The sequence below is a fragment of the Brachyhypopomus gauderio genome, unplaced genomic scaffold (genome assembly GCF_052324685.1).
Source record: "Brachyhypopomus gauderio isolate BG-103 unplaced genomic scaffold, BGAUD_0.2 sc78, whole genome shotgun sequence".
NCBI lineage: Eukaryota > Metazoa > Chordata > Actinopteri > Gymnotiformes > Hypopomidae > Brachyhypopomus > Brachyhypopomus gauderio.
In genome coordinates, this window is record NW_027506899.1 from 247,501 (window position 1) to 267,927 (window position 20,427).

The window sequence follows — 20,427 nt, forward strand, 5'->3', positions numbered from 1 at the left end:
AGGGCCCAGTGGACCCTGTATGTAATACACATGTGAAGGGGGGTGTACGGGGGGGGTCAGTGGACCCTGGCCCCTGTATGTAATACACATGTGAAGGGGGGTGTACGGGGGGGGGGGGGGGGGGGGGGGGGGTTAGTGGACCCTGGACCCTGTATGTAATACACATGTGAAGGGGGGTGGTCATTGAAAATATTTTCTGATTTATGTTGCTCACAGAAAATGAGCCAAGGACCAATGAATCTCAGTTTGAAAAAAAAAAAATAGTAGAATTTTTTTAAGCTGATTTTTTTAAAATGGGTCCCACAGACCCTTGGACCATATAAGGGCTAGAGGTGGTTTCCAAAATTAGCTTCACTTTCTCTCGTTCTGTTGCATAAGGCAAGTCCGAGAGGCTACACTCAATTTCCTAGAGGTAGTCTTCCACAAGGTCTTCCACTAATCCTTGTTGATGCTGTTTGTGTTTTAGGTTAATTGGTTGTAAATAAATGTATAATTTATTTCCACCAAATTGTCTGTGTTGATGTCATTCAAAAGTGATTGTTGCCAAAGCCTCCAAAAATTCACAGTTAAATCCTTCAGATACCAAACCATTAATTACCTTTAGTTGATAACTAAATGTTGTGGTTCTGGTATAATTAGAATATGAGACTGATTCTAAATTAATGAGACTGATTAATAATTAAGGTAAAACAAATTATATCTACTTTAAAGGATTAGTAGGTGAAACCCCTACACCAGTCAGAAATACACAAAGAACAGATGATTATGGCCTTCAGTAGTTTAGTTACTCATGAACTCTAGGACACATACACACACACACACACACACACACACACACACACACACACACACACACACACACACACACACACTATAATGTTACCTGAGTGTGTCCAGTCTGCAGTGTGGATCCTCCAGTCTAGCAGAGAGCAGCTTCACTCCTGACTCTCCTGGGTGGTTGTAGGTCAGATCCAGTTCTTTCAGGTGTGAGGGGTTTGAGCTCAGAGCTGAAGCCATAAAAGAACAACCTTCCTCTGTGACCAGACAACCAGACAATCTGAAGAAAGGAGAGAGAAAGAGAGAGAGAGAGAGAGAGAGAGAGAGAGAGAGATAGAGAGAGATGTGTTTACAGATCAGTCTTCATGAAGCAGCTAGAGAGGCTGGGAACTGTAGTGAAGGTTCCTCCACTCTAATCTCCAAGATGGCGTCCTCCGTGCAGACGGCTTTGTTCACTCTTCTCCACATCACTGCTGCTTGTGTTTATTTGAGCTCTTATGTTTATTCTCACACTTCAGAACTCTAGTGCACTATTAACCTACATCAGAAGAACCTAAAACTAGACTTACACTGTGTGATATCAGTGGTCTAATAAGACTGTTACTGTCACACTTGTAGGATTGCTCAGATGTGTTCCTGTGGGGGATGCAGGATCTGGTGTTCTTCCATAAAACCATGGGGGGCAACAAATGGTGGTTTACCTCAAGAGGTTCCCAGAGCAATGGGATAAAACTGACCATTTGTATTTTAGTTATGTCAGTATGTTTGTGTGGCATGTTTAGTCTTATTTTGCAGCTTGTTGTGTACTGGGTAAAGGTTATGCTAACAGGATAAGAGTTCCATCACTCCCTGATAAGGTTTGTAGACTTCACCCCAAAGGGGACAGTCCTGTATGGAATGCACACTGTATGCAAATGTACTCTGATGTCTTTACCAGCAACCTGATTCCCATTGGTTAACCTGGTTTTTGTGACTGCTGTCCCTTTGAGATGCTGGGGGGATATAAATAGAGAAGTTTGTGGGTGCAGGGGGTCTTCTCTTCTTTCATCTGGGCTCTTCTTTCATCTGGGCTCTTCTTTTCATCTGGGCTCTCTTTGCTTCCTTTGGGGTCCTTCTCCGTGAGGCAGCCTGCACCGGTTGGTATCTCTGTTTCCATTAGGTATTATTGTTACTTTAATCTAGTATGGTTGTTATTGTTTTATATTTTGTTGGTTATTGAATAAATCTGGTTCATTGTGTAGCCACAGTCTTCCTTGATTATAGCTGTACTGGGCCAGATGAGCTCATTACTAGTATCAGTTAAAAGGTAAATCAATGCTGATACCAATTCCCTCTAAAGTATCCCATCTGCTACGCATGTTTATGATAAACCTCTGACAAAGCAGGCTATTGTTTATAGCAAGGTACTTTATAAAGTTGGTTAGGTATATTCTATAACCTGTACTGATCTATTCAAGAAGTGAGTTCTTTTAGATTCTTACCAACTATAATTTGGAGTCAGATATTTAAGTTTTATGCACGTCAATTCTTCTTCTGCACCTATTTCCGTCCTTGGTTGTAGGCAAGCAGGTAGGTTAGTTATATCTCATAACTATAACCCCTACACACTGTATGATATGATGCCTGTAAAATCTTCTATAAGTGACTGTGTGATGTCATGTCACATTACTGCATCTCTGAATCAGAGGACAATATTTCAGGACATTATATTTCATGTGTTGTACAGAGAAAGGACCAGTGACACTGCGGAGAAACAGTCTAAGAAAGTGATGCAGACTTATGTATGTGTGGGGTTTATGGGGCTCTGTTTATGTCATTATAAACATGAATAAACAACAGTGCTGTAATCTAGGAGTCTTCTCTTTAGGAAGAAGCTGATTCCTGCTCTATTAGTAGAGGAACTGAACTCTACACCTTCAGTTCAGTTTATTATCACCTCTATCATTCACCTTCAGCATATACAGAAGTGAGATACTGTTCTCCACAGATCATAATGTTCACACACCACATACAGAAACATAAGAACACAGTAAACACATTTAAAAACAAACAATTAAAACAGCAGCACGGGTGTAAGAAAGTGCTGATCAGATGATCAGGAGTAAAATCCCTGAGTGGAGAGTTTAGATTAAAGTTGTAAAGTGCGTGTGCATTCAGCTCATCACATTACAGTCCCTGATGGGGTGATTGGGGGGCAGTTTGTGGAGGGAGTTAATTGTCCTGATGGGGTGATTGGGGGGCAGTTTGTGGAGGGAGTTAATTGTCCTGATGAGGTGAATGGGAGGCAGTTTGTGGAGGGAGTTCATTGTCCTGATGGGGTTTATGGGGGCAGTTTGTGGAGGGAGTTAATTGTCCTGATGGGGTGAATGGGGGCGGTTTGTGTAGGGAGTTAATTGCCCTGATGGGGTGAATGGGGGCAGTTTGTGGAGGGAGTTCATTGTCCTAATGGGGTGAATGGGGGCAGTTTGTGGAGGGAATTGATTGTTCTGATGGTCTGAGGACAGAAACTGTTGTACAATCTGGAGGATGTTGCCCAGATGCTCTGCAGCTCCTACCAGAGGGTGGAGCACAAAGAGGTGGTGGGAGGGGTGGGAGGGTCCAGCATGATGGTGGAGGCCTTTCTGACACATCCATCTTTATAAACGTCTGCTAGGGTGGGAGTGGGGCTCCCATGATCCTCTCTGAGGCCCTAACTACGCTCTGCAGGGTGATCCTGTCTGCAGCAGAGCAGCTATCGTACCAGACAGTGATGCAGTGGGTCAGGATGATCTCCACAGTCCCTCTGTAGTATGTTGTCATGACTGAAGTATTTGGCCTTTTCAGTCTCCACAGGAAGTGAAGGTGTTGCTGGGCCTGTTTGGTTGGAGCAGTGGTGTTGGAGGACCAGCTGATGTCATCTGTAATATGCACCTCCAGAAACTTGGTACTGTGGAGTCTTTTAACAGTAATGCCATTGATGGTCAGTGGGGGGCGCTCACTGCTGCCCCTCCTGAAGTCCAGGACCATCTCCTTGGTTTTCTTCACATTCAGGAAGAGGTTGTTGTTTTCACACCACCTGGTTTGCTGCTCCACGTCCTGTCTGTACAGTGTCATCGTTATTGGTGATCAGACTGACTGTAGTGTGTCATCGTTATTGGTGATCAGACTGACTGTAGTGTCATCTGTGAATGTTGTGATGTGATTGGTCTGAACGTGTCAGTGCAGTTAGGTGTGAGTAATACAGATAATCTAGTCTGTGACTTCCAGTCCTGTAAGGCTGAGATTTTCTCCTCTGACCAAACACTTTTGGCTGGTCTCGCCAGTTTCACCTGAGGTCTGTATGTGTCAGCATGAACACTGCTTCACACATATTAGGCCACCAGAGGGCGCTCTCACCACATCACACAAATGCTACTTAAACTTCAGGGTACCTTCCCAACCTTGCTAAGAATCACCAACAACCTGAGTTTGCGAACCAAGCCGTTGTTCCTTATAGCTGTTTTGCCAATCCTGTGTATGATCATTGGCCTGTTCATAGCCTGTTCTGAGTATTGCCTAGTCCCTTTGTACTTTATCCTTCTCTGACTCGTATACATTGGCCTGTATGTTTTCCCTCTCTAGCTTCTGGCCCTTTAGTGCTCTACATTAAAAGTGTCCTGCGCTTGGATCCTGTATGTGTCCAATATGAGTCACAATATGCAGATATTAGCATGATGGAGATGATCCAGCTGGATGATCAGTAGAGGCGGTCAGAGCCGGTTACCGTATGTTCTCGACTATAGAGCGCACCTCGATATAAGCCGCACCTACTAAGTTTTTGAAAAAATGGAAAATGTTGTATATGCCACACCGGGCTAAAAGCCACATATATCTACTGAACTGAATACATTTAACTGAACTGATCAATTTCTGAACGGTGCCTGTAGCATTTCACGTGCAACCGATTTGGCTTTCAGCTGGTGTTGTGCCGAATTCCGACTCCCCTCGTTTATCCGCATAAAGACGCTACAGGTTATATTGTTGATTTATGTATCTATGCATAAATAAGAGCCAGACTTTAATTATCTATTATAGCAAACTGCATGGCATTATCTGTCCAAAGCCACACTGGTTCAAGTTAATTAATTATTTTAATTAAAATACACACTGGCTATACCGAAGTTCACCTCTGACCACATGACTGCAGTATTATGTCTAAATATCTAGTTAGGACAAAACTAGAGTGCTCAATGAACTAAGTTATAATCACTGTAACTCCCGAATATCATCTGTAGCGTCTTTATGCGTGTGCAAACGAGGTGAGTCTGAATTTGGCACAAAATGTGTGCATGTGCTAAATGAAATTGAGCACTTTTTTCTTTGATTTACAACTTTGACCTACCACCTGATTCACTTTCTGCCCTGCCTTCTGACGGGTGAAGAAAAATCTACAGAAAAGCCGCACCTCATTATAAGCCGCATGGTTCAAAGCGTGGGGGAAAAAAGTAGCGGCTTATAGTCCGGAAAATACGGTAGTTTTTATCCTGGCATGGATACCTCCTCACTTCTGGTCCTCTCAAACCGTCTGCAGCGTCTCCTCCCATGGGCTGTGAGTGCAGGTGAGGGCATGGTCTCTGGAGATGCTTGACACAGGAGTCAGAGTTCTGGGACGCTCATCTCTGCTTACCCAGGTGATTTCATCATGTCTAACAGAAACTGTTGACTGTAGATATATTTACCAAAACTGTCTTTGTAGGCGCAATTTGTTAACACAGACGTAATTTCAGACATTTGAACAATACGATCGGGAGGAGCTGCTGTATCCAAGATGAATCTCTGTTGAATAAAACAAATCTCACCTGAGTGTCTCCAGTTTACAGTGTGAACTCTTCAGTCCAGCAGAGAGCTGCTCCACTCCTGAATTGTTCAGGTCGTTGTTACTAAGGTCCAGTTGCCTCAGGAGGGAGTTCTCCATCTGTAAAACTGATGCCAGATTTTCACAAGTCTTTTCCCCAAGACCACAGAGAGCCAGCCTGCAAGTAGATACAAGACATATTATAATATTACCTCTGTAGCAGAAACAACAGATATTAAAATATTACCTCTATAGCAGACACAACAGATAAAATTGTAGAGAGTATTGTTTGATTACTGATCATGCTGATCATCACATATCACATTTAGATGTGGTGTTTGGACAACATGTCTGTATATGATAAAAAAGACTACAAACAAAATGACCCTCTGCCAAACGCTACAGCAGCATACGACGCAAGACCACCAGAGGCTTTTACCCTCAGACCATCAGACTCAATAGAATCTTTTACCCCCAGACCATCAGACTCAATAGAAGCTTTTACCCCAGACCATCAGACTCAATAGAAGCTTTTACCCCCATACCATCAGACTCAACAGAAGCTTTTACCCCAGACCATCAGACTCAATAGAAGCTTTTACCCCCATACCATCAGACTCAACAGAAGCTTTTACCCCAGACCATCAGACTCAATAGAAGCTTACACCCCCAGACCATCAGACTCAATAGAAGCTTACATTCCCAGACCATCAGACTCAATAGAAGCTTACATCCCCAGACCATCAGACTCAGTAAAAGCTTACATCCCCAAACCATCAGACTTAGTAGAGGTTTTTACCTCCAGACCAACAGACTCAACAGGAGCTTACATGCCCAGACCATCAGACTGCACACACACACACCCACAAAACATGACAAATGATCAGACCTGCTGAACACTCAAAGATTGCTGACACACACCGTCAACAAACATTTCTCAAATGCAGCTATTGTTGTGCAATAATTCTGTTATAATACTGTATCATACTGTATATACTGTACTATATCATTGGAAATACAGATTATTTGTAAATTCGAATGATCTTTATATTATTTCATGTCTAATATTAGTAGTCTAAAGTGCCCTTGTCTAACATATTTGCACATTGGAGTCTAGAGAAATGTAATTTCATTCAGCGGTGCTCTCCTTGTTGTATAGTATAGTCTGAATAAAGTTCACTTTGACTCTGACTGCATACAGGCATGATAATAGAACATAGATAATAGAACACAGATGTATACATTCAGTTTACAAAGTTGGATCTGGGTCCTAGTACAACTCCCCCAGGTCATTTGTACCGGTGTTGTATAGTGTTGCGTTTTGCGTGTATGAGCCATCAGCTGTAGTCCACTCTAAGAGACTGATATGAATATAAAATATGTTGGTTATAGAACCTTACATTCAGTGAGTGGAACTGAACCAATAAGAGTAACATAATTTATTCCTGTTATATCCACTGGTCCCAATGGGGAGGAGTGTAATTTTCTGTCTCAAATGTTTTCTCTTGGTTTCATCTATTCAGACAGCAGGACATCACACTGTGTGTTGTTTAACACTAGAAGCGCCAAAGCTCCGGTCATTTGACCGCTGTGACGTCTACTAGAAGCGCCGCCTCTGGTCAACCTACTTATACCTAGAAGCGCCGAGCACCGGTCACTTGACCGCAGCAGCACAAAAAAAAAAATAATATCTTTGCACTGGATCCAATTTCAGAACCCTCCTTTCATGACTTTTCCCAGAATTGTCCTTTTAATAAACTAGTATTTTTACATTGTTAAAAGAAATCCTGCACATGCTAGTTTCAATCGATTTCGCTCGTATCTCTGTAATATTGTCGTCGTCGCCTACACTTCAAGACTGTGATTCTCTTTTCTGCCAGCGGGTGTCGCAAAGATTCGTATGTCATTTAATATTTAGTATAACTAAATAAAGATCAATAGTTTTCAAAACTAAATTATTCACAAAGTTCAACCTGATTATTGTGTAAAGACAAAACGGAATTCGTCCGTTGAACGAAAGTGAAAGTGTTTCACTTTCCAAAGTCTTAAAATATATACTTTATTTAATAATATTATTTAATATATACTATATATAAGTTTACATCAATGGTTTTCAAACCGTGAGAGAGTCTTGCTTTGCCTAATAAATGCTTTAGTAGTTTGCAGGAATTCTGCGAATGGTAATTAGCCTACTTATCAAGTCAATATCTCAAAGAAATGATCTCTCGGGTATAATCCCTCTTCGCCAGGGCTAGCTGTTAGATACATACATTATGTACGGCTGCTTTTGACACACTGGCATTACAAAAGAATTAAGCAGAATGCAAGTTACGTATGTAAATGCATACCTTTGCGAGCGAAACTGAGATGATGGCATGGGCGGTGCTGTTATGAACACTTTATTCACAATAGCATTCATGAGGCAACGCGAGCTATAAATTCGTCGGGACGCGGCTACACAGTTTGAGTGAAAACTCTGCTTGGGCGATCGAACAGCAACACAGTTTGCTTGAAAGCTCGGTTTTGGCGTTTGAACAGCAACATAGTTTGCGTGACTCCTCGGTTTGGGCGTTTGAACAGCAACACAGTTTGCTTGAAAGCTCGGTTTGGGTGATCGAACAGCAACACAGTTTGCGTGACTCCTCGGTTTGGGCGTTTGAAAGTTTGCATAGTGCATTATAAAAATGGCACAGATAATCATGTACACCCCAAAGCAAGTGCTGGACATGCTGTGCAATATTGATGAGATGGAATCGGAGGGCGAACAATGTGAGGTGTCGGATGGAGAGGGCGAAAGTGAAATGGATCTGAATCTTGAATCTGATTCAGAATCGGACTCTGAAACTGCTGGCAAACAGTCAACTTAACTTTGTAAGTCCAGTCAACTTAACTTTGTAAGTCCAGTCAACTTACAAAGTTAAGTTGACTGGACTTAAAGTCAAGTTGACTAGACTTACAAAGTTATTTTTTGCACAAAGAAAATTAAGTAGTTCATACAAAGACTAGTTGTATTTGGTCTACATAATAATGTGATGCAAAAAGTTGCCTTGATTTTTTTTAAGTAGATAAAGCACAGTATTTTTATCAGTCCAGTCAATTTAACTTAGTTTTTCTTGCCATTGTTTTGTGTGTGATGTACTTAACTTTAAGAATTTCAGATGTTTGTTTTTGGGAGCATGGATGCACTTGGATGAATATCTAATCCAGTTATAAATTGTTTTGATGTCCTGTGTACATTCTAATACTAAGAATGTAAACTGACAGGGTCCAAAGCACAGAAATGTTTTACGTATTCATTACATTCCATGGTATCTGCCCTACACATTTAGAGATAAAGCGTACACCAAAACTGTCCTCATTACATGTAAAAATGGCTTCCATGGAACCAAGTGTTGACCATACAAATAAATGCACACAGCCATTCCTGACACACGGCAATAACTGTGTATATACTGTGAACAACACCTGCAAGACCTCATCAGGTATTAATATAATCACCTTATGTTATCAACTTATATTTTGGAAGATTTTGAAATGCAAGTACACTCGAAACAACTTGATGTAAGGACTTACTTTTATTATGTATACTCACTGATGAACAGTCATGTTTTTATTTTTGTTATTGTTTTATTCTATCTTCAACAATAAAAGGACAAGGGCACAAAACCTCTACCTTCAATATAACATAATAAAAAAAAAAATATCATATCATAAAAAAAAAAAATTGAGTATCGGAACCTGAGAAAGTTGGGACAGCTGAGAGATTCATCATTCAGACATGACACCAGGTCAGGAGCTCATCTTCCATTTAGCATGGTTTACCTCTCTGTCTGCTTGTACATCCATCTCTAAAAGAAAATAAAAACATACACAAAACATGTTAATTTAGCTGTTCATACTCCTTTTCCAAGGTCAAATTCAAGCAGTTTTAAAGCACTTTCAAGGTCTATTTTCTATATTTCCCAGCATCTTACAGCTGTAGTAAATTGCATATTTATACAAATACACATACTCAAAATGATTTGTTCACTTTTCATCATATTAAAAGAGATGATACCGTGTTTGATAATAGCAGAAAAATAAGTGTAGTACATAACCTTGTTGGCGTATTCAGCTAACTAGCTATCTTAATATATGCTTAAAATATATGCTAGTTTGGTTGGGTTTGCTCTGGTAGCTAACCAAGCTAGCATATAGTTTAACTAGATTTGCATTTCCTGAAGGAAATACATAGTGCTTGAAAAGAGATGCAAGTCTGTGTGTGTGTGTGTGTGTGTGTGTGTGTGTGTGTGTGTGTGTGTGTGTGTGTGTGTGTGTTTGTGGAGTGATTATAGGAGACAGATGTACTGTACTGCGTGTGTGGGGGAGGGGAGAGACATTCAAATATAACTGTCACTCTCACTGCTTCTCTGAGTGGAGAAACCGTGTTTTAGCCAAAATTCGATTAGCCTACATTTTCAAACATGGAAAATGCAACATTAAAATTAAAGCATGTTCAATGATTTCAAGCACTCGTATGACCGTGTTCGCACTAAAATTACAAAATGCTAGCTTTGCGCCACTACGAGCCTCAACTTGCACAATGAAACAAACGACAAAAGAATTTTACCTCCGTTTGTTCATCGAGCACTCGACACACTACAGTACAGTACATTGTACCATTGGATACTTAGATCTATTCCTGTGACTCACCAGAATCTCCTGGAAAGCACTTCACACTGTATTTTTATTGTCGCTTAGCAGTGGCTAGTAGCCTAGCTGTCACAAGTTTAGTTAGCTATCTGAGGTAACTATGTTAGCTATGCAGGTTGCCTCTGGGTAGCTTTTTAACGTTTATACACACACACAAAATGCTTCTGCTTTATATAATTTTTATTTATGCTACGATGCAAAATTTACCTTCTGTCAGATGGTTTTTGTCCTTGCAGGAGGTCCTCCGTTTCCACGAGTGTCTGTGGCCAGTACTATGGTTGTTAAAATTTGAAATATGGAAAAACGAGGAAAATAACCAGTGGCTCCTCCCACTTCGCGGTCATTGGGAAATAGTAAATACAACACAAATAGTTTGTTGTATGGGTGTACGTAGAAAGATTAGTTGAATTTACATAAACACATCTTGTTAAGGACAAAATGCAAAATATCTTGTATTTGGAACAAATGCAGATTAATTTCAAAACAAGATATATTCATGTAAAGTTACAAACATAATTTTTTATTGTTAATATCACATATTTAATTATGTTACATTTACATCTGCTCAGATTTATTTTTTTCAGTGTAGGTATAAGTAAATGTAAATGAGGCGCGGCGCTTCTAGTGTTAATTGGAGCCACCAGAGGTGTCAGTTTGGACTAAGGTTCTTTGGACCCTCTTTAGGGACTTCAGGGGGGTGGTTGAAATTTCAGGGACTTCTAGTGTTAATCTCCGTATCGTCACGTGGTGATTACTGATTCAGCACGTCACCACGTTACACTATTAACACTTCCGTTAATACTTCTATGAACACCTATGAACACTTTGATTAACACTTCTATTGACACCTCTATTAACATTTGCACAGTACTGTATATATGCAAACACACATACACTACACTACTTTAAATATATATTTATTTTAAATGCCCCTTTATTTTTAATACTGTGAAATCAACTTTGGTAACTTTCTCAATTTGAAATGTTTTAATACGTTCTTTTAAGCAGTGGTGTGTTTTGCACTCACTCTGGGATGGATACGGAGCATTTTTCTCTTGCAATCTGCAGCTGCATTTTGCGAATGTCCACCTCTTTCCTCAGCTGAGACTCGTCCAACTCATCCATCTACAGATAGTCACCAAACACAGAGTATCACTACTGCAAGTGTGATCATCTTAAAGCAACACATACATACGCTATATTGACAAAAGTATTCACTCACCCATACAAATGATCAGAATCAGATGTTCCAGACACTTCTATGTTCATAGGTGTATAAAATTAAGCACCAATGCATGCAGACTGTTTTTACAAACGTTTGTGAAAGAATGGGTCGCTCTCCACTCCGTGAATTCCAGCGTGGAACTGTGATCTATCCACCTGTGCAACAAATCCAGTCATGAAATTTCCTTGCTCCTAAATATTACACAGTCAACTATCAGCTGTATTAGGGGAGACCAGGTATGGTTGTAACATGGAGAGAGTTGTAACATCAATTTTACCGATCACGGATAAGATACGAGACATATATATCATTCCAGTGTTTACCCAATTCCTCCCTGATTCCACATGGTGAATGTCAAGGCTAGAAACAGGCACATGCAGATTTCATGCAGAAAAAACTGACTTTGAGGTGAGAAAGTAAATTTCTGAATCAAGACTACAACCCCTGGCAAAAAGTATGGAATCACCAGTCTGGGATGAGCGCTCATTCAGACATTTTATTCTGTAGAACAAACTCAGATCAAAAACATGATGTGATAAGGTCATTCCAAAGTGCAACTTGTTGGCTTTCAGAAACACTAAAAGAAATAAAAACACAATTGTGGAAACAAAGTAAATGTTATTTTTATTGAGCAAACACAGGGAAAAAAATAGTGTGAAGAGGTCGCCAACTTTCTGCAGTCAAATCACTACAGACATCCAAATTTCATGTGGCCTTCAGATTAGCTCAAGAACAGTGTGCAGAGAGCTTCATGGAATGGGTTTCCAACAGAACACCTTTGGGATGAATTAGAGCGGAGAGTGAGAGCCAGGCCTTCTTGTCTTGTGACCTCACAAATGCGCTTCTGGAAAAATGGTGGTCAAAAATCCTCATTAACTCCCTCCTAAATCTTGTGGACAGCCTTCCTAGAAGAGTTGAAGCTGTTCTAGCTACAAAGGGTGGACCAATGTCATTTTGATTAGATGGAGTAGAAACGGGATGTCACTTAACCTCGTGTGTGAGTCAAGGAAGGTGAGAAAATACTTTTGGCAATATAGTGTATATAATATGTATATAATATGGAAGAAAAACAAACATTGCAATCAAAATTCTTCTAGATGTTAAAGATTTCTGTCCACGCCCACCCTGCAAATATTTTTTATTAAAATAAATGTATAAGTATATAACCAAATTACCAAATTAATTGATGGGCCAAATTAAAATACTTCAGACCCAAGTACTACAGTGCAATAAAGTCAATGTGTGTCCAATGTAGACATGCATGTTGTTTCTGTTAGTGAGAGGTTGATTAATGTGAAAACATTTAAATGTAAATGTGCCATATTTGTCTACTATTATTGTCAAATTGTGATTTCAATTATTTAATTGCAACATTTCAAACATCATCTTCATGGAAAGACCCATGAGACTCCCTCTCTGCATCAGAAGGAACATTTTTCTTGTGCATAAATAAACAGCCACTAAAGCTCAACACTGGGATATGCAGTATACTATATTTAGGTATACATATGCAGTATACTGCATTACTACCGTTTGAAACTTAAATGAATGTTTGAAATGTTGCAATTAAATAATTGAAATCACAATTTGACAATCACAATTGACAAATATGGCACATTTACATTTGAATGTTTTCACACAGGGTATCTGCACATTTTAAAATCTCAAATTCAATGACTTACTTACTGAACTGAAATAAATAATACCGTCCACCTTAGGGAACAAAAGAATAATTTAAAATAACTATCAAATAAATATAAAAGTGCACTGTTAAGAGAACTCAGCAAAACAGCCTTTACAGCCTTAAAGCCTATAAACAACTAAAATATCCAAGTTTCAATTTCAACTTGTTCTGCACCGTTCAGCACCATACTGGACTGGGGGGGCGTGTTGCATGTTTAACTCAAAGTTAAAAAATTCGAGAGGTCCACGACCTTGCGAAGCATCAGCGCGCGGGGCCTTCATGCAGGGGCGGAGCCACCGCGATTACGTCATTGTCGGCATGCGGAACCTCGCGCCGGTCGAGACGCGTCAAGTATAAATGCAGCTTGATGCGGCTCAGGGATTACGGCACATGCAGCGCCGTGCGCAGTGCCCTAGTGCCTGTACATTTACATTGTAATGGTCCAATGAAGGTAATTTAAAAACCAGTTAATCCAATTAAAAAATCATTTTTGACACTTACAGTTAAACTGTAGTTAGCAGAGAATGACTCGATATGCATATTACTATTACGAGTGCCATCATATTGCTTGTGTTTTTCAGATTTCATATGAGAATCCAACGTTTTACAGCCCATTGTACCAAGTTTGAATGTTTTTCGGCAAGTTCACATCGCGCCTCATACGAATCACTGGAAGGTTTCAGCTAGCCACAATATTTTTCATCCTCCAGCCACTTCATTGAATCGACATTTACTCATGTCTGCATCGGAGCCTTGTATTATTGTTCCCACCACAGCCCTCAAATAAGAAAAGCAGCTTGCTAGACAGCTAAAGAATCATCTGCTGTTTCCACCTGTTAGGTGACGTACTACTGCCATTTAGCAGGCGGAATATACGACCGTTGCGGAAATGATAATTATTGTGGGATCAATCTCTCACTCTAACAGAAACAATAACATGCTTTGCAGAATAAAAATAAAAGGACAGTTGGATCTACACACCACAACATTCAGTATTACACTCATTATAGATAACAGAAGCTTTTCAGTCATGTGACACTGGGTGTAACACATCTAGGTACGACCACTGCCTCTGGTCAATCCTACAGATTATACAGATTAGACTAAGAATAGATTTACTGTAATATGACAGACACACATCTTTGGATTATAAAGTCAAGGAAAAGACAAAACAACCAGTGCTGATGTGACACACGTACCCAAAGTGATCAGAGGGATCCAAGTTGAAGTGCAAAGGATCAAAGAATCGTTTGTCTGACTGCTGCACTTTTGCAGAAGTGTCCAATGTTTGTGTTTCTTTAGTGAAGTCCAGGAGCGCGTGTGCTCAGATCACCTGCATCTGCTGCTCCACTAGTGGGATGGCCAGTTGGTTTGATACTCAAATTAAAGGGTTAAGGCTTTTGTGCTTTTTGAAGGAAAAGGGGCGTTGCCCCAATTTCCAATGTAAAATACATGCAAACACAAGTTCTCTCCAGTCTAACCTGAAAGCACTGTCTAGGTCACAGTGACAATGCAGTTTACATTAGAATCACTGGTTCAAAAACAAGCACTCAAAGCAGTAATCTGCTGGTTTAAATCCCTATTATGCAGAAGCGTCCCCTAGTGGGCCCGCCGGTGGGCCCAGCTCATAAATCGCGTTATTAAACATATTAAACATTGATGGATCTCCAAACAAGCAAGAAATTCAAAATTTCCTATCCCATCTACATGCCTACTGAGTTTCAGACGTCTACATGCAGCCGATCGCGAGATATCCGGCTTTGAAGTTGGTGATGAAAGCGCACCCCGCGGGGGGGGGGTCTCCATACATATCCGTTTAAAAAACATATTTATGATATGAGATGACAATGTTTTGTCACCTAAAAATCGTTTACTAATAAGGCTTTAATTTAAGACCTTAACATCGTAGATTCGTTGTGGTTAAGTACCTTAATTTGCTTGCTCACCTCACTGCAAAATTGTGCCTAATCCACTTCCTGGATGAGACGCTCCGACAAATCTGCCCCCTAAGCGTCACCGAAGCGTTTTGAAAGCTGATTTGTCCTCTAATTACAAAGCTGCAGCGGTTCTGCTTTGATTTGAGCGGTTTTTATTGGTAGTGACTTTGATTGACAGTTTTTAGCACCTCTCACCGACGAGGTGCGAAGGGGAGGGGGAGGTGGGCTCACCAATCAGCCCCCTGAGACAATCTGGCGCCTTAGAAGTGATTGAAAGCTGTTTTAACCAATAGTTTACTTCCAGCTGAAGATAACCAGCCCTCGTTTGCCATGATTGGTCAATTTTTTTTATTGAGTCCTCGGTTCATTCCTGTTCTAAGTCCGCTAGCCTACTAGCCCAAGCTAACCTATGCTAACCTAAGCTAATCTCCCCAGAACACACTGTTCGGCGTAACTGAAGCAGTCGTGGATCATTTTGTTCGTTTTTATTCTGATTGTGGATACTTTTGAACATCACAGAAAATAAAAGGATTACTTTTGGTGGAATTTATTTCTATTTTTCGGATACGACGCCAACCCGGAAGTGGGAATGAACTAGATAACTACGACGCGATTCAAAGGACTCGTGAGTAAAAATGGACAATTTTACATACGCGAATTTGTACAAAATATATAATCTAATACTAAACATTAGATTATAAACAGTATTGGAGCTTTTGAGTGCTGGAGTACTCGGTATCGTGTCGGATGCTAGCGGAGTTGGCTACGTTAGCTTACCTTAGCCTGTTGGACTATATTGGACATAAATATCATAATGTACAGTTCATAATTGGACATGGAATTTATTCATTGTAATTTTCTGGTCTTTCTGTAATATGTGCAACGTTGTTGTTTGAAATAGCTCCTCGGTTTCAGCTTAGTTGGCTAAGTGCTCCATTTTTTCTATGTTGTCAGAAAAGACCCTAGTTATTATATTTTATAATTTATGCCTAGATTTGCATAACTATGTGAATATACATACTGGTCTAGTTCAAGTTCAAGCTCAAGTTTTTTTGGCCATGTTCTTTTGTAATAGAGGCTCTCAAAAAGAACCAAAATGATGGAAATATAAGCCTGGAGATGAATAAATATGTTCCCCCAACTGTCTACTTCAGTTTGAGCCCTGAATGATAATTTTCCTATGTGTACAACTTGAGATAACTAGTGTTGAAGTGTACTAGTACAATTCGCTCAAAATGAATGAAATTTTTAACATTTCTGCTGTATAAGGTTAAGAATATACCCGATATTTCCATGTGGAAATATGGTAGAATTCATGGTGGAGTTTATGATAAGCTAACCATGTCCTGCTGCAGCAAAGCATCTCCAAACCATGACAGTTCCACCTCCATCATGACACCTCCACCTCCATCATGACACCTCCACCTACATCGTGTCACCTTCACCTCCATCATGACACCTCCATCATGACACCTCCACCTCCATCATGACACCTCCACCTACATCGTGACACCTCCACCTCCATACCTCCACCTCCATGCTTCACAGTTGGTATGAGGGTCTTTTGTAGGAATGCTGTATTTGGTTTACGTCAAACGTCTTCTGTTCTGGTGTCCAAATAATTAAATTTTAGACTCATTTGTCCAATGAACATTATTGCAGTTTCCAGATGGTGGAATGGCTGTTATCAAATTATCAAATTATGTTATAATAAATTATCATTTATTAACTGCAGTACTCTAGAATGCAGAGATTTCTCCCAGTGAATGTTCTACATTTGAACATGTTGTAATGTTTTTCGGGACTGTTAGGTATGCTGTCATGCTGATTGTCTATAATCCCCCCAAACACAGTACAGCAATTCTTGAGGTTTGGACACAAATTTGGAACATGTTTTAATTGTAGGAGGTAAAATTTCCAAAAATCAGTCCAGCTGCTGAACCCTTTTGACTCCCATGTACAACCAGTACTCTAAACTAGACCTGCTTCTCTCATCAGGGGACCAAATTTCATCAGATGTTGCAGTTGACTATTTCTGTGTCTTCTTTGAAATGTCAGACTGTATCAAAGGTCTGCTGCAAACATCTTAATTAGATGTTTGAAAATGAAAGTTGCACTGGTCTGCAGCATCATCACACGTCTAACTAGCATCGTGTGTCAGTTTGTGTTTTTAACTGTTTTAACTGTTAGTCTCACACTTCATTGAGATTTATTAAACTGTTCTGTTCCTGTTTGATTAAACCTCACTGAAGACAGAAAGACCCCTTAAACCCTCTGTGATCATATTTAATACACTGTATAATACTCAGTACTGTACTGTGTGATTATATTTAATACTCTATAATACACTGTATAATACTCAGTACTGCACTGGGTTATTCTGAAGATCATACATGAAACATCTTTACTGTGTACAGCGTCTACATGTGTATCACTACAAATTAGACACACAGAATGAAAAACCTTTCAGAGTTCACACGACACAATCCAAAGATTTATTGTTCATAAAGATGATCAGATAAACACAAATAAATCATCACTCTTAAGAGAAGAGACTGAGGTAATCAGCTGATGGTAATCAGGATACACCATCTTAAACAGAAGATCAATACATCTCACAACCATAATTATCAAACCTAACACTCTAGGGGAGAGGGAGAGGAGGGGAAAGAGAGAAGTGAAAGTAACTAAGAAAAAAGTAAATGAAATCAAAAGAGTTTTTAAGTATTATAGACTGTATGAAAGACCAAAATATAATCAGACATGTTTGTGCATGTGTGTGTGTGTGTGTGTCTAAGAGAGAGAGAGAAAGAGAGAGGGAGAGAGAGGAAAAAGCACAAAAATACAGATGAGAGAGAGTTGTAAAAGAACAATTAGTATATTGTAAATGCATTAAAACTACCTGTGTATGTGTGTGAGAGAGAGTGTATGTGTGTGTTTAGGAGAGAGGTGTGTGTGTGTGTGTAGGAGAGAGTGGGGTGTGTGTGTGTGTGTGTATGTGTGTAGGGGGGAGAGTGTGTGTGTGATGGAGATGTTTGTGTAGAACAGAAAATATACCCTACATACACAAACACTCAGAGAAACAGAAGGGCCAGCCAGAAAAAACACTGTATGAGAAAGAAAGAGAAAAGTGTGTGTGTGTGTGTGTGTGTGTGTGTACTGTGTGTATGTGTAACGGTGTAGAATAAATAGTGAAATTTCTGCTAAGTCGGCACCACTAATCTGACGTCTGCACCGCAGCCCGCAAGAGATTATGGGATACTCGCGGCAGAAAAGTTCACATATGTAATGCTGCACGTAAACGCCATTGAGTGCAGTAAAAAATGATTGACAGCTACCTATGGCTGATAATTGGCTTAATAAAAATTGATTGACAATGAAAGTCTAGTATCTGATTGGCTGCAGTCGAAAATGATCGACACATGCTCCGCCCTTTACTCACGCCCACCAGGGCTCCGGCCTGCAGCATTACATCTATGGGAGAAGTTTGTGCACTGACACAAGTAGGTACTCCTCCCCGCTCATTTGAAGATAAACGAGTATTGTGATGATTTTATTTAAGATTAAGTCATTCATAATATTTTTAATATAAAAAATATTTAAACGAGGGAATGTTTCACCATTCGAGCGCACGTTTTCTGTAATCCGTGCTCACGATTGATTAATTCATTCACACGATTAACAATTCGTTCTCACATTTTCATTTATTCCTTTGCAAACACTACTTGTCACGTTGAGGACCCCGGCCCCTCCCTTTTGGGCGTGTGCAAACGTTGTCCACGTGCTCTGTCTGCGTTTTCGGAACTCCGTGGTGATAGCTTTGTTGTGTGAATAATGTGTCTCACCTGTGAATCGTCTCGTAATCACATGGGGCTAATGTGGTCTGTCTATTTAATGTGCGCTCGCGCAGTGTCCTGTGCTCGTCGTTGTCTAAAGTCTGCACGTTGTGTGCTTGTTTATGTTTTCTGTGCGCTTCATAGCGCTATATTACGTGTTAAAATAAAAGTGACGTCAGTTGAAGAGGGATTCCGTGTCTCGTTCCTCACCACGACCCGCGCGTCACACTACTGGCCTAAACGTGTGAATGAATTAATAATTTATGAGCACGAATTACAGAAAACATGCGCTCGAATGGTAAAACGTTCCCTCGTTTAAATATTTTTTTTTACCCATGTCCCCTCCAGGGCTCAGTACATTTAATGAATCTCGAAATGGTTAAATATATGAATGTACGGGGTTAGGATTAAACGGGCATTAATTTAAGATCGTATTTTAAGGTTTGTGATCAAAATACTTGATGCTAGTTTGTCTAACTTTAGCTTCATTTGTACGGACAGATCCTGCTGAGACGTGATTAAATAATAAATGATTATTGCAGGTGAGCGGTTATATGTGTGCTCTGTTTTTATCTTTTATGATCACCAGTAAGAGACCAAGAGTTTGAATTAGTCACCGAGCGAGTGTGATCTCCGTTTATGCTCCTGCAGCTGGAGAAGTTGTTGTAAATTGTTATTAATAACTGTTAGCTACGATCACCCCGATCATGGGACACTCACGTAGAAAAGTTTGTGCACTGACACAAATGTGTGTGTAGGAGAGAGGGGGGAGTGTGTGTGTGTGGTGTGTGTTTGTAGGAGAGAGGGGGGAGTGTGTGTGTGGTGTGTGTTTGTAGGAGAGAGGGGGGAGTGTGTGTGTGGTGTGTGTGTGTAGGAGAGAGGGGGGAGTGTGTGTGTGTGTTTAGGAGAGAGGGGGTGAGTGTGTGTGTGTGTGGTGTGTGTGTGTAGGAGAGAGGGGGGAGTGTGTGTGTGTGTTTAGGAGAGAGGGGGAAGTGTGTGTGTGGTGTGTGTGTGTGTAGGAGAGAGGGGGGAGTGTGTGTGTGGTGTGTGTTTGTAGGAGAGAGTGGGGAGTGTGTGTGTGTGTTTAGGAGAGAGGGGGAAGTGTGTGTGTGTGGTGTGTGTGTGTAGGAGAGAGGGGGGGAGTGTGTGTGTGTGTGTGTGTGTAGGAGAGAGGGGGGAGTGTGTGTGTGTGTTTAGGAGAGAGGGGGAAGTGTGTGTGTGTGCGTGTGTGTTGGAGAGAGGGGGGAGTGTGTGTGGTGTGTGTGTAGGAGAGAGGGGGGAGTGTGTGTGTGGTGTGTGTTTGTAGGAAAGAGTGGGGACTGTGTGTGTGTGTGTTTAGGAGAGAGGGGGAAGTGTGTGTGTGTGCATGTGTGTTGGAGAGAGGGGGGAGAGCGTGTGTGTGAGCGAGCGAGGGGGAATGTGTGTATGTGTTGGAGAGAGGGTGTGTGTGTGTGTGTGCGTGT

General features: G+C 40.6%; 2 protein-coding genes across 2 annotated transcripts in view; both read right to left on the reverse strand.

The window, feature by feature from the left end:
* The window catches only part of LOC143492526 (stonustoxin subunit beta-like), a 123,920-nt gene extending 118,216 nt beyond the window's left edge, over positions 1 to 5,704 (reverse strand). Inside the window, exons 1-2 of the mRNA XM_076990853.1 lie at positions 5,595 to 5,704; positions 884 to 1,007 (exon numbers count right to left, since the gene is read on the reverse strand). The gene's annotated coding sequence lies outside the window, so the exon portion shown is untranslated. The remainder of the gene's footprint in view (positions 1 to 883; positions 1,008 to 5,594) is intronic.
* LOC143492533 (uncharacterized) overlaps positions 1 to 20,427 on the reverse strand; it is a 695,466-nt gene that overhangs the window by 225,492 nt on the left and 449,547 nt on the right. The gene's annotated exons all lie outside the window — the stretch shown is intronic.